Source organism: Trichomycterus rosablanca, chromosome 6 (genome assembly GCF_030014385.1).
Source record: "Trichomycterus rosablanca isolate fTriRos1 chromosome 6, fTriRos1.hap1, whole genome shotgun sequence".
NCBI classification, from domain to species: Eukaryota; Metazoa; Chordata; class Actinopteri; order Siluriformes; family Trichomycteridae; genus Trichomycterus; species Trichomycterus rosablanca.
This window is the reverse complement of record NC_085993.1, coordinates 48,739,726-48,754,383: the sequence shown is the minus strand read 5'-3', so window position 1 is coordinate 48,754,383 and position 14,658 is coordinate 48,739,726. Positions and strand designations below refer to the sequence as shown.

General features: G+C 40.9%; 1 long non-coding RNA gene across 3 annotated transcripts; it reads right to left on the bottom strand.

Annotated features, from left to right (window-relative positions):
* Nucleotides 1-1,518: 1,518 nt before the first annotated feature.
* On the bottom strand, nt 1,519-9,888 carry LOC134317229 (uncharacterized). Of its 3 annotated transcripts, none has more exons than XR_010013185.1 (6): nt 9,871-9,888; nt 8,518-8,555; nt 8,289-8,391; nt 8,067-8,183; nt 7,470-7,577; nt 1,519-1,776 (listed from the first exon to the last, which is right to left on the bottom strand). It is a non-coding gene; the product is annotated as an uncharacterized LOC134317229 (long non-coding RNA). The 3 variants fall into 3 exon arrangements; XR_010013183.1 differs by lacking the exon at nt 9,871-9,888 and adding an exon at nt 9,232-9,301; XR_010013184.1 differs by lacking the exon at nt 9,871-9,888 and adding an exon at nt 9,061-9,163.
* Between the last annotated feature and the right edge of the window lie 4,770 nt (nt 9,889-14,658).

Here is a 14,658-nt window from a genome sequence, read left to right as displayed (position 1 = left end):
TCCCTGTATAAGACTCCTGTCACAGAATCAGTTTCTTCTGTTCAAATCTCTCCACCACCATGGGCAAGACCAAAGAGCTATCAAAGGACGTCAGGGACAAGATTGTAGACCTGCACAAGGCTGGAATGGGCTACAAGACCATCAGCAAGAAGCTTGGTGAGAAAGAGACCACTGTTGGTGCGATAATTTGAAAATGGAAGAAATACAAGATCACAGTCAATCGCCCTCGCTCTGGAGCTCCATGCAAGATCTCACCTGGTGGGGTAAGAATGATTCTGAGAAAGGTGAGGTCAGTCCAGAATTACACGGGAGGAGCTTGTCAATGATCTCAAGGGAGCTGGGAGCACAGTCACCAAGAAAACCATTAGTAACACACTTCGCCGTAATGGATTGAGATCCTGCAGTGCCCGCAAAGTCCCTCTGCTCAAGAAGGCTCATGTACAGGCCCGTCTGAAGTTTGCCAATGAACACCTGAATGATTCAGAGAAAGCTTGGGAGAATGTGATATGGTCAGATGAGACCAAAATTGAGCTCTTTGGCATCAACTCCACTCGCCGTGTTTGGAGGCAGAGAAATGCCCGGTGGGGATGGTGTTCTTGGGGTCATATCCAGCATTTCTCTGCTCCCAGCTCCCTTGAGATCATTGACAAGCTCCTCCCGTGTAATTCTGGACTGACCTCACCTTTCTCAGAATCATTCTTACCCCACCAGGTGAGATCTTGCATGGAGCTCCAGAGCGAGGGCGATTGACTGTGATCTTGTATTTCTTCCATTTTCGAATGATCGCACCAACAGTGGTCTCTTTCTCACCAAGCTTCTTGCTGATGGTCTTGTAGCCCATTCCAGCCTTGTGCAGGTCTACAATCTTGTCCCTGACGTCCTTTGATAGCTCTTTGGTCTTGCCCATGGGGGTCGAGAGATTTGAACAGAAGAAACTGATTCTGTGACAGGAGTCTTTTATATAGGGACAGGACTAATTTGTGCGCCTCATGGGCACATAACCGGTCTGTGGGGGTCAGAATTCTTGCTGGTTGGTAGGGGATCAAATACTTATTTCCCTTAATTAAATACAAATTAATTTATAACTTTTATTTAATGTTTTTTTTTTTTTTTTTTTTGATATTCTGTCTCTCTCTGTTAAAATAAACCTTCCATAAAAATTATAGACTGTTCAAGTCTTTGTAAGGGGGTAAACTTACAAAATCAGCAGGGGATCAAATACTTATTTCCCCCACTGTATATGGTAAGTTTTTCAGGATGAACTCAAGTTCATATGCGTGTGAAGGCAGGCGAGCGAATACTTTTGGCAATATAGTGTATTATTGACAGTTCAAAGAAAATCAATATATTGCAAAATGTTCAAATGCTTTTTAAAAAATAGCAAATAATTCTATTTCTGTTCAGTAGACCTTTATGACGTATGCATGTGTGTGTCTTGCTGAGACATGTGAATGCAAACAAAAACTGCAATATCAGAACATGTGAATGTAAACAAAAACTGCCATACCAGAGACTCAATGATCTTTAAACTATCTGTATTGCAATTTTCTTTTGTAGGCCGTAATACGATTATAAACATAGAATTTCAGATTTTGCCAGTCACGGTTCTTAGGAGCTTCTGGTTCAGCCCTTAAACACTTCTCACAGTCTCGCTGTGCTGGTACGATACAAGATGTGATGAAGCGATTCGTGTGCCATTCCACCGCCTGCACCTCTGTCTGCAGCCAAGGTGTTTTCTTCTTATGGGCAGTTTTACCTTTGCACTGTTTGTCCATTCTGCCATAGACAAAGATTATTAGGATCAAATTCTCATAATAGCTATAAATACACAGATCAGCCATAAAATTAAAACCCGCCTAATATTATGTAAGTCCCACTAGTGACACCTGTATAGCTCTGACCCATCGAAACATAAACTACACAAGACCAATGAGCCTTGGATGCACATGACCCTGACACCAAGCCTACTGTGGACCATTTTTGGTAGGTACTAACCACTGTTTACTGGGAACAACCCACAAGACCTGCTGTTTTGGAGATGCATCACAGACATCACAATTTGGTCCTTGTCAAAGTCACACAGTTCCTTACTGTTGCCCATTTTTCCTGCTGCCAAAACATCACCTTCGAGAACTGACTTTGACTGCGGCTTAATACATCCCACCACCTTTTTACAAGAGTACAGTAAGAAAGTAAACCCTCGAAATTACTTGATTCTACCATGAACACTCCATGGTCTACCATGGACCAGACTCAAGTACTAACCACTGCATACTGTTACACCCCAAACCTGCTGTTTTGGAGATGCTCTGACCCTGACCATTTTTCCTGCTTTAATTTGTCTGCAATTGTCCTACCTGAGCAGGCTACTGGCTTTAGTGTTTAATGTTTCAAAGTGGGTCTGTTTCTTGTAAGTAAGACTGACACTGTGTTACACTGTTTGATTAGGTTACACCATGAGTTATATTTTTAACAACACTGTGGCTTCCCACACAGAAGTCCCAGTCCCAAGCCCATATGCCCCCTAATAATATTTACATTCTATAAAAACACACTATAATGACGACAATTTATCCCCCTCACTTACAGTCTGTAGAATACACACAGGCATTAGTTAGCTAAGTAATCAAACAGTACTTAAACCCTTTATTCACTGGGACTTCAACAAAAGCAAGAAAGCAAAAACCAAATACAAAAAGTAAAATAAAATAATATACCATCAGGATCTAGCCCAATTTTATCCAAGTTCTTGCCATGAAACTCAGCTAATCTTCCTTGCTCAAGAGCCATTAGAACTTTGCTGATCTTTTGATATACACTGGATGTCTCTGGCTCAGTGAGTTCCACTGTCTGTGACTCGACATCATCAGACAAAATGACCTCTGACAGGCACAGCTTTCCAAAGGGTTTCAGGGAGAGGAAGAAACAGCTAGATTATATTCTCAACAGAGGAAACTACACTCACAATGCTGCAGTTATGGAGTCAGGACAGGGGAAACGTGTGCCCTTTACACAACCATGTAAAGAAACATTGGGAAATGACTTCACATACTTTTAACAGTATGTGTGAGAGCAGATGCGAGAAATGGGAAGGCTGGTTCACAATGCCAGAAAAGTCACCACCTTAAAAAAAATGGAAGACCTTATGAATCCAAAAAATTACATGGAGAGAGTCAAAGCTGTCAAGTTGACATGTGGGTATGACAGTGAAACAAACAAGTTTTTGACCCCATCATTAGCAAACAAACTTGGAAATATCCTGGTTAAAGTAAGCAAACTTTTAAAAGCTCAAGGTTTCATCTCAAACAACCAACATCTTGTGAAGAATGCCAGTGAGTTTCAAGACATCCATCGGGAAAAGTAGAATGAGCTGATATCAGCCACGGCATTGAAAAACTTTGCTGATCTTGGCGAGCTGTAGGGTCTTCTCAGGCAGTCGATAGAACTCACGATGGATTCTTATGTCATGTCCAAGAAAATTGGCAAGCTGGTCCATTTCTGTGTCTATCATGTTTAGCACAGTTGAAAGGGTTGCAGCATGCTTTTTCAGTTTGGTAGATGTCAGTGGGACTCTTTGCACCACACACCTTTGCAAAGCCACAGAGACGGTCTGATCCTCTGAAATGTGTCATAGCTTCTGGTCTTGCAAACATATAACCATTGTCTATTAACAAGGATCTCTAATGCACAAAACATTTTTGGAGTCAGAAGAATTGGAACTGGGCGACCACGTTTCCCCCCGACGACAATCCTTGAGAAGTGTCTGCAGAGCTTTTTTTCCTCTTCAGACAGTGCCCAGTCCACATCCTCATGGTGATCAGAAGTGTCTCTTGATAAAAATGCAGATAAGAGCATGCTGGCAACTTCTCCTTCCCTGAGAAGAGAATAACCTGAGCCAGGCACACCTTATTCAGCTCCATCCAGGCTTTTGCAGAGGGACTTTCCGAGAGTGAAATGTACCACTCATCTTGTACTTGACTGAGATATGCATGCATTTTTTGGATGTCTTCAGTAAAAGGCATGAGAGTCGGTACGTTCCACTTTGCTTACCTTATGTTCCTCAATGCCGTGGCTGATATTAGCTCATTCTACTTTTCCCGATGGATGTCTTACAACTCACTGGCATTCTTCACAAGATGTTGGTTGTTTGAGATGAAACCTTGAGCTTTTAAAAGTTTGCTTACTTTAATCAGGATATTTCCAAGTTTGTTTGCTAATGATGGGGTCAAAAACTTGTTTGTTTCACTGTCATACCCACATGTCAACTTGACAGTTTTGACTGTCTCCATGTAATTTTTTGGATTCATAAGATCTTCCATTTTCTTTAAGGTGGTGACTTTTCTGGCATTGTGAACCAGCCTTCCCATTTCTCGCATCTGCTCTCTCACATACTGTTGATTCTTGTCTAATTTCCCCTTTTGTTTAACAAGTGCTGCCCAACATCAAGTTTCCCCTGTCCTGACTCCATAACTGCAGCATTGTGAGCGTAGTGTCCTCTGTTGTGAATATAATCTAGCTGTTTCTTCCTCTCCCTGAAACCCTTTGGAAAGCTTAAGAGCTTTGGCCACATCGGGTTCATTTTCATGCACATGTTCGAGGTGCCTTGCCATCTTGGCATACGGCTTAGAGCAATACAAGCAGTAATGTTTTTTGTTGTACACTCTTCGTCCACCTCTTTTTTGACTTGCGCTAACAACTATTAGATCATTTATGTTCTTACTTGAACCAAGTTCTTCTTCTGCTCCAGTGGCTTCAGGTGTAAAGCTGTGCCCGTCAAAGGTCATTTTGTCTGATGTTGTGGAGTCACAGACAGTGGAACTGTCTGAGCCAGAGACATCCAGTGTATTGTGCTTTGTTTTTTGGTTTGGTTTAAGGCTAGTGTCAATGTCACTATCACAAGTCGTATCAGGTATGTAATCATCTGCACTTTCTGATGAAGAATCAAATAGCTCACTGGAATTGTCAAGATTTGTGTCTTTCATTTACAAAACAAGAAATCATAATAAGAAAAACTTTAATACTTAATCCTAAATTTAAAACTTAATTTATCAGTAAATTTACATATACAGTGGGGCCAAAAGTATTTAGTCAGCCACTGATTGCGCAGGTTCTCCTACTTAGACAAATGAGAGAGGTCTGTAATTTTCATCATAGCTACACTTCAACTATGAGAGACAAAATGAAGAAAAAAAATCCAGGAAATCACATTGTAGGATTTTTAAAGAATTTAATTGTAAATTATGGTGGAAAATAAGTATTTGGTCAATAACAAAAGTTCAACTCAATACTTTGTAACATAACCTTTGTTGGCAATGACAGAGGTCAAACGTTTCCTGTAAGTCTTCACCAGGTTTGCACACACTGTAGCTGGTATTTTGGCCCATTCCTCCATGCAGATCTCCTCTAGAGCAGTGATGTTTTGGGGCTGTCGCTGGGCAACACGGACTCCACACATTTTCTATGGGGTTGAGGTCTGGAGACTGGCTAGGCCACTCCAGGACCTTGAAATGCTTTTTACGGAGCCACTCCTTCGTTGCCCGAGCGGTGTGTTTGGGATCATTGTCATGCTGGAAGACCCAGCCACGTTCCATCTTCAATGCTCTCACTGATGGAAGGAGGTTTTGGCTTAAAATCTCACGATACATGGCCCCGTTCATTCTTCCCTTAACACGGATCAGTCGTCCTGTCCCCTTTGCAGAAAAACAGCCCCAAAGCACGATGTTTCCACCCCCATGCTTCACAGTAGGTATGGTGTTCTTGGGATGCAACTCAGCATTCTTCTTCCTCCAAACACGACGAGTTGAGTTTTTACCAAAAAGTTCCATTTTGGTTTCATCTGACCACATGATATTCTCCCAATCCTCTTCTGGATCATCCATATGCTCTCTGGCAAACTTCAGACGGGCCTGGACATGTACTGGCTTAAGCAGGGGGGCACGCCTGGCACTGCAGGATTTGAGTCCCTCTCGGCGTAGTGTGTTACTGATGGTAGCCTTTGTTACTTTGGTCCCAGCTCTCTGCAGGTCATTCATCAGGTCCCTCCGTGTAGTTCTGGGATTTTTGCTCACCGTTCTCATGATCATTTTGACCGCACGGGATCGAGGGAGATTATCAATGGTCTTGTATGTCTTCCATTTTCTTACAATTGCTCCCACAGTTGATTTATTCACACCAACCTGCTTGCCTATTGTAGATTCACTCTTCCCAGCCTGGTGCAGGTCTACAATTTTCTTCCTGGTGTCCTTCGACAGCTCTTTGGTCTTGGCCATGGTTGAGTTTGGAGTCTGACTGTTTGAGGCTGTGGACAGGTGTCTTTTATACAGATAACGAGGTCAAAGCGGTAATACAGGTAACGAGTGGAGGACAGAAGAGCTTCTTAAAGAAGAAGTTACAGGTCTGTGAGAGCCAGAAATCTTGCTTGTTTGTTATTGACCAAATACTTATTTTCCACCATAATTTACGAATAAATTCTTTAAAAATCCTACAATGTGATTTCCTGGATTTTTTTTTCTAATTTTGTCTCTCATAGTTGAAGTGTACCTATGATGAAAAGTACAAACCTCTCTCATCTTTCTAAGTAGGAGAACCTGCACAATCAGTGGCTGACTAAATACTTTTTGGCCCCACTGTATGTTTGATGATCTCAAATACACAAGTACTTTTTTGTCATGTTTTTGTATTTTGGGTTTTTAGTTAATTAAAAGAATGTAATAAGTTAATTGTGATGATAATCTAGCAAGAATAATTGTTTATTGTGATGTATCTACAAGGTAAGTTCAAGGGGAACATATAGGGCAGATTTTAACTTTCACAGTGATTTTTTTCTTGGATAATTATCATTTTATTCTGAACACTTACGGCGTCCCCACAACACACCTTCAGTTAGTGTATGAGTAGAAACTGTGTGTAGAAACTGAACTAAACTGGTCCCCACAATGACTATAACATTGTGTGTGTGAAAGGTCCCCACAAGTGACTATTACATTGTGTGTGTGAAAGGTCCCCACAAGTAACTATAACATTGTGCGTGTATGTAACAGGTCCCCACAATGACTGTAACATTGTGTGTGTGTGTGTGAAAGGACCTTTCACACACACAATGTTACCATTCCTTGTGGGGACCTTTCACACACACAATGTTACAGTCATTGTGGGGACCAGTTTAGTTCAGTTTCTACACACAGTTTCTACTCATACACTAACTGAAGGTGTGTTGTGGGGACGTCGTAAGTGTTCAGAATAAAGTGATAATTATACAAGACAAAAATCCCTGTGAAAGTTAAAATCTGCCCTAAATGTTCCACTAGAACTTACCTTGTAGATACATCAAAATAAACAATTATTCTTGCTAGATTTACATCACAATTAACTTATTACATTCTTTTTACTGACTAAAAACCCAAAATACTAAAATATATGACAAAAGAGAGGCTGTAAAACTAAAAGTCAAGTAGTGGACATGCATGTACCTGTTGAGGAGTGCTGTTTGAAACAGAAGCATCATCCATCTGAGTCTTGGACAGGATAGAGGATTGGGAGTCGTCCTCCACCACGGCTCTAGCTGCAATGCTGGGTGTCTGTAAACACAATTTAAAATAACTATATCAAAAAACATGCACCAGACTTTAGAAAATAATTTTATAATAATAAAAAAATTATCTTTTGCCCAGTCAAGCAGTCTGTGTTCACACATATTAAATAAAACAGGCTTTGCGGGGACCTTTCACACACACAATGTTACAGTCATTGTGGGGACCAAGTCAGTTTCTACACACAGTTTGTACTCAGAAACTAACTGAAGGTGTGTTGTGGGGACGCCGTAAGTGTTCAGAATAAAGTGATAATTATACAAGACAAAAATCCCTGTGAAAGTTAAAATCTGCCCTATATGTTCCCCTAGAACCTACCTTGTAGATACATCACAATAAACAATTATTCTTACTAGATTATCATCACAATTAACTTATTACATTCTTTTAATTAATTAAAACCCCAAAATACTAAAATATATGACAAAAGAGAGCCTGTAGTTTTAACTTAAAGTGATGATGTGGATGTGCATGTACCTGTAGAGGAGTGCTGTTTAAAACAGAAGCATCATTCATCTTGGATCTTAGAGTCTTGGACAGGACAGAGGATTGGGAGTCGTCCTCCACCACGGCTCTAGCTGCAATGCTGGGCGTCTGTACAAATTTTAAATATTTATTTTTATTGGGCTCCCTTAAGTAATCACACAAATTAAACACTTTATGACAACTTTTAACAGAATGCCTGACTGGTCAATGTACCTGTTGGTCAGTTTTTTCCGTTGTGCTTCTGCATATGAACTTTTAAATGGCAGGACTTGCTGATATCTTCTACATTTATATCACTGGGTGCTTTTGTAGCCACCTGTAAACATATTTTCATAGATAATTAGACTTAATGCATTTGGTATTTTGGTTCTTTAAGCATTTTAATTTTTATTCTTATCCTGCAATATGAGCCAGTCTGTACACCATGTATTGTGCAACATACTCGTGTTCTCCATGAGCAGTCTTCACATTCATTTCAAACTGCAGAAAAAAACAACACAATTATTGTACTGGATTAAGTCTAGGTCTTTAAAGTTATTATTATATGCCTTATGCATATAATATGCATATAAAAAGTTTTTTAAAATATGAGGTGCAATTAAGCAACAATGCAAGAAAAAGGGACAAAAACTAAAATTATAATAATATATTATTTATATGTGTTATTTATTAGGGTTTTGCATTAATTATACAGTACAGTACAAATCTGTTTGTATATGGTGTGCATCTGCAGATACACTCTTGTTCAGAGTCTGGCCAAAAAGGTTAAATGTTATCTTAAAGTCCATTCGATCATGTTCATGTTGTTTATTAGGTTTGTGGGTATAAAACTTATCTTTACTTATTAGCGCATCACACTGGACTTAGAGACGCGTCTGCAGACGCGCACCAAACAACCTGTTCTGTAAACTACACACTGAAACGCGCTAGAAACCAACACAATACACACAGATTAGTTTTGTACAAATAAACATAAACTACTAACACTCGCTGTAGAACACATGTTGTAACGAAATCATTTATAATGTCCTTGTTAAAACGACATACTGAAGTTTTTTTCTCTGCCTGGCAGTAATACGCGTAAGAATGCCTGCTTTCACTTTTCCTGCCCAAACATTTAAGCATTTAATTTCATTTTGTAACAAACTTGCCTTACAGTTAAAGCTCCGAGTTCTACTTCTACCCACAGAACAGAGACTGAAAACCAGGTTCATTAGTGAAGTAATGCTACACCTGTTTCAAATTAAAGGCCCCAATGGAGACTGCAGCCACACACAGACATTTCAAACTAACAGTTTTCTGTCTTTTTAAGTTACCAAAAATTTGTTGTCATTTTTAAATTTATTTAATGGAAAATTAATATAAATATCTAAATATATCTAAAAACACGCAGTCATTGTTATTTAACCACTGCACTGTCACAGCCCAATTATAAACAAGAAGCTTTATTTGCACTCATTTACACCGATCAGCCATAACATTAAAACCACCTCCTTGTTTCTACACTCACTGTTCATTTTATCAGCTCCACTTACCATATAGAAGCACTTTGTAGTTCTACAATTACTGACTGTAGTTTATCTGTTTCTCTACATGCTTTGTTACCCCCTTTCATGCTGTTCTTTAATACATTTACATGTTCTTTAATAGCAGGACAGGTCAGGTTTTAATGTTATGGCTGGAGAAGGAGAAGAACTGGTATTAAAGAACAAATAACTATTCACTAACAGAACTAATTAACATAATTTGACGGTTGAACAATTGTTATACTGGTTTGACATGCAAATATGCTTACCTTGTGTTTCATTTTTGGTCCTCTATATAAGTTCTTAGCTTCTTAGCTGGTTTCTCCTGCATATAATCTTCTTTTTTTGTCCACTGTGTGAATATCCATCTTTAACACTAAAAATGTCTGAAATCGTTCCTAATGGGGACCAGGAAGTGGGTGGTTCCCAACCTTATTTGGAATCCGTGTGTGTGTGTGATTCCGGCTATAAAAAAAAGGGGGCGCAACTGAGCACAACCCACACACTCACACATTCACCGAAAAACATGCGTTTTGAGCCAATGCTAAAAACCACACAGGCACCATTAGTAGGCCTCCTGTATCCATTTAAAATAGGTTTCCTTTATGGGGACTAGACTTTAGGTCCCCACACTGCAAGAGGTCCCCACGACGTGACTGTGTAAACAGATTCATGTCCCCTCAATGTGATGAATACCAGTGCACACACACACACACACACACACACACACACACACACACACACACACACACACACACACGCAGTCGCGCGCACAGCCGGGCGCACGCGCGCACCTGGCTCCCTTTCTCATTCTATTGCAGGATTAAATGTCGATAAAATTTTGCACACGTTATGATGAGTACAACTGTATGCAATTGTTTAGGCACTTCTAGTCAAATTCCACGGTGGCTAAGTGGGTAGCACTGTCGCCTCACAGCAAGAAGGTCCTGGGTTCGATCCCCAGGTGGGGCGGTCCGGGTCCTTTCTGTGTGGAGTTTGCAGGTTCCCTCCGGGTGCTCCGGTTTCCTCCCATAGTCCAAAAACATGCAGCCAGGCTAACTGGAGACACTGAATTGTCCTACGTACCTGGCCGCTAGGATGCATAAACCAGTGCATTGTAGTGCTGGTCCCAAGCCCAGATAAATAGGGAGGGTCGTGTCAGGAAGGGCATCCGGCGTAAAAACTGTGCCAAATCAATAATGTGGATCACGAGCAGGCGAGGAAATATATATACAGTGTATCACAAAAGTGAGTACACCCCTCACATTTCTGCAAATATTTCATTATATCTTTTCATGGGACAACACTATAGACATGAAACTTGGATATAACTTAGAGTAGTCAGTGTACAACTTGTATAGCAGTGTAGATTTACTGTCTTCTGAAAATAACTCAACACACAGCCATTAATGTCTAAATAGCTGGCAACATAAGTGAGTACACCCCACAGTGAACATGTCCAAATTGTGCCCAAATGTGTCGTTGTCCCTCCCTGGTGTCATGTGTCAAGGTCCCAGGTGTAAATGGGGAGCAGGGCTGTTAAATTTGGTGTTTTGGGTACAATTCTCTCATACTGGCCACTGGATATTCAACATGGCACCTCATGGCAAAGAACTCTCTGAGGATGTGAGAAATAGAATTGTTGCTCTCCACAAAGATGGCCTGGGCTATAAGAAGATTGCTAACACCCTGAAACTGAGCTACAGCATGGTGGCCAAGGTCATACAGCGGTTTTCCAGGACAGGTTCCACTCGGAACAGGCTTCGCCAGGGTCGACCAAAGAAGTTGAGTCCACGTGTTCGGCGTCATATCCAGAGGTTGGCTTTAAAAAATAGACACATGAGTGCTGCCAGCATTGCTGCAGAGGTTGAAGACGTGGGAGGTCAGCCTGTCAGTGCTCAGACCATACGCCGCACACTGCATCAACTCGGTCTGCATGGTCGTCATCCCAGAAGGAAGCTGACGCACAAGAAAGCCCGCAAACAGTTTGCTGAAGACAAGCAGTCCAAGAACATGGATTACTGGAATGCCCTGTGGTCTGACGAGACCAAGATAAACTTGTTTGGCTCAGATGGTGTCCAGCATGTGTGGCGGCGCCCTGGTGAGAAGTACCAAGACAACTGTATCTTGCCTACAGTCAAGCATGGTGGTGGTAGCATCATGGTCTTGGGCTGCATGAGTGTTGCTGGCACTGGGGAGCTGCAGTTCATTGAGGGAAACATGAATTCCAACATGTACTGTGACATTCTGAAACAGAGCATGATCCCCTCCCTTCGAAAACTGGGCCTCATGGCAGTTTTCCAACAGGATAACGACCCCAAACACAACCTCCAAGATGACAACTGCCTTGCTGAGGAAGCTGAAGGTAAAGGTGATGGACTAAACCCAATTGAGCACCTGTGGCGCATCCTCAAGTGGAAGGTGGAGGAGTTCAAGGTGTCTAACATCCACCAGCTCCGTGATGTCATCATGGAGGAGTGGAAGAGGATTCCAGTAGCAACCTGTGCAGCTCTGGTGAATTCCATGCCCAAGAGGGTTAATGCAGTGCTGAATAATAATGGTGGTCACACAAAATATTGACACTTTGGGCACAATTTGGACATGTTCACTGTGGGGTGTACTCACTTATGTTGCAGCTATTTAGACATTAATGGCTGTGTGTTGAGTTATTTTCAGAAGACAGTAAATCTACACTGCTATACAAGTTGTACACTGACTACTCTAAGTTATATCCAAGTTTCATTTCTATAGTGTTGTCCCATGAAAAGATATAATAAAATATTTGCAGAAATGTGAGGGGTGTACTCACTTTTGTGATACACTGTATATATATATACCTGTATATATATATATATATATATATATATATATATAGAGAGAGAGAGAGAGAGAGAGAGAGAGAGAGAGAGAGAGAGAGAGACAGAGAGAGAGTTCACACATTAACACATACCTTACATTTACATTTGTGGCATTTAGGGGACGCTTTAATCCGCAGCGATTTACAATTATGACTGAATACAGTTGGAGCAACTGAGGGTTAAGGACCTTGTTCAGGGGCCTAGGTCTAGGTCTTGAAATCTATTAAAAATCCGTGTAGGCCTGAAGATAGCAGTTCATAGATGCTTGTCATCTAATTTTTAAAGGATGAGAGCTTTAGAGGATCTGCCATAAAGAATAGAATAAGGTGCCTAAATCCCGATTTGCAAAGCTTGAACAGATTTGAAACTGAAACATCTGAAACTGCTTCTCAACAGGCTTCTACAGAATATTGAATACAGGGTCTGAATGTATTTATTTTATCAGAATTTTAGCATCATGTTTAACACTTTAACACACATTCATGACAGGACAGGTAGTTACTGGTTACGCAAGACTCATCAGTTCAAGTCGTTAATGTCAAACACAGTCATGGACAATTTTGTATCTCCAATTCACCTCACTTCCATGTCTTTGGACTGTGGGAGGAAACCGGAGCACCCGGAGGAAACCCATGTGGACAACATGCAAACTCCACACAGAAAGGACCTAGACCACCCCACCTGGGGATCGAACCCAGGACCTTCCTGCTGTGAGGCGACAGTGTTACCCACTGAGCCACCTTGCTGCCTGGTCTGAATACTTTTGTGAATATGGAATTTCAGTTTTTCTAAAAATGTTAAAATTTCTATAAAAAGTCAAATTCCATGTATTTAGTAAAAAAATGCATCCTCCAGGGACAAATGTCTGCACTTTTTATTGCACAAATTCTGTTTACTTGACATTTGACATTTTTAGCATTTAGCAGAAAATGCGACTATACTGTGAGAGCATATTGTCTAAGCAATTGAGGGTTAAGGGCCTTGCTCAGGGGCCCAACAATGGCAACTTGGCCATGGTGGGGTTTGAACGGCAACCTTCTGATTACTAGTCCAGTACCTTAACCACTAAGCTACCACTGCCCTACAAGGAACAAACTTAAATATATAATTGTATGCTAATTTTAATGCAAGACTTTTATTTATTTGCTAAATTTAACATAACATAATAATAAAAAAATATAAAATGTCCCATAGCGTTTTATGTTTTTTCAATGGTTCAAAAGTTGGGCAGAACTTAACTTAGTGGTTAAGTTCCTGGACTAGTAATAAAAAGGTTGCTGGTACAAGCCCCACCACTGCCAGGCTGCTGCTGTGGGGCCCTTAAGCAAGGCCCTTAACCCACAATTGCTTAGAGAATATGCTGTCACAGTACTGTAAGTAGCTTTGGATCAAAGCGTCTGTTAAATGATGAAAATGTCAAATGTCAAGTAAACAGAATTCGTGCAATAAAACGTGCAGACATTTGTCCTCGGAGGATGCATTTTTTTACTAAGAAAATCTAAATACATGGAATTTGACTTGTTATTGAAAGTGGCTCAGTGGGTAACACTGTCGCCTCACAGCAGTAAGGTCCTGGGTTCGGTTCAATCCCCAGGTGGGGTGGTCCGGGCGCATTCTGTGTGGAGTTTGCATGTTCTCCCCAGGTCTGCAAGGTCTCCTCTGGGAGCTTGGGTTTCCTCCCACAGTCCAAAGATGTGCAAGTGAGGTGAACTGGAGATACAAAATTGTCCATGACTGTGTTTGACATTGAAACTTGTGAACTGATGAATTTTGTGTAATGTTTTGTAACCAAAGTGTAAAACATGATTTTAAAATCCTAATAAAATACATAATTCAGACCCTGTATTCAATATTTTGTAGACGCCTTTTAGGCAGCTTATTCTATTCTTTATGGCAGATCCTCTAAAGCTGTCATCCTTTAAAGATTAGATGGCAAGCATCTATGAACTGCTATCTTCAGGCCTCCACGGATTTCTAATTCAAGTTCAAGAGTTCAAGACCTCGGCAGGTCACTCAGTCACATCCAGAGATCTGCCCCAAAGCCATTCCAGTGTTGCTTTGGCTGAATGCTTCCAGTCATGTTGTCACATTAAAGGGTGAACTATCACCCCATAATGTATGTGCTTCAAAGGAGGTTTTTTTCCTATACTTGGCAGCATTCATCTGGTTCCATGTCCCTGCTGCAAAAAGCCACCTCAA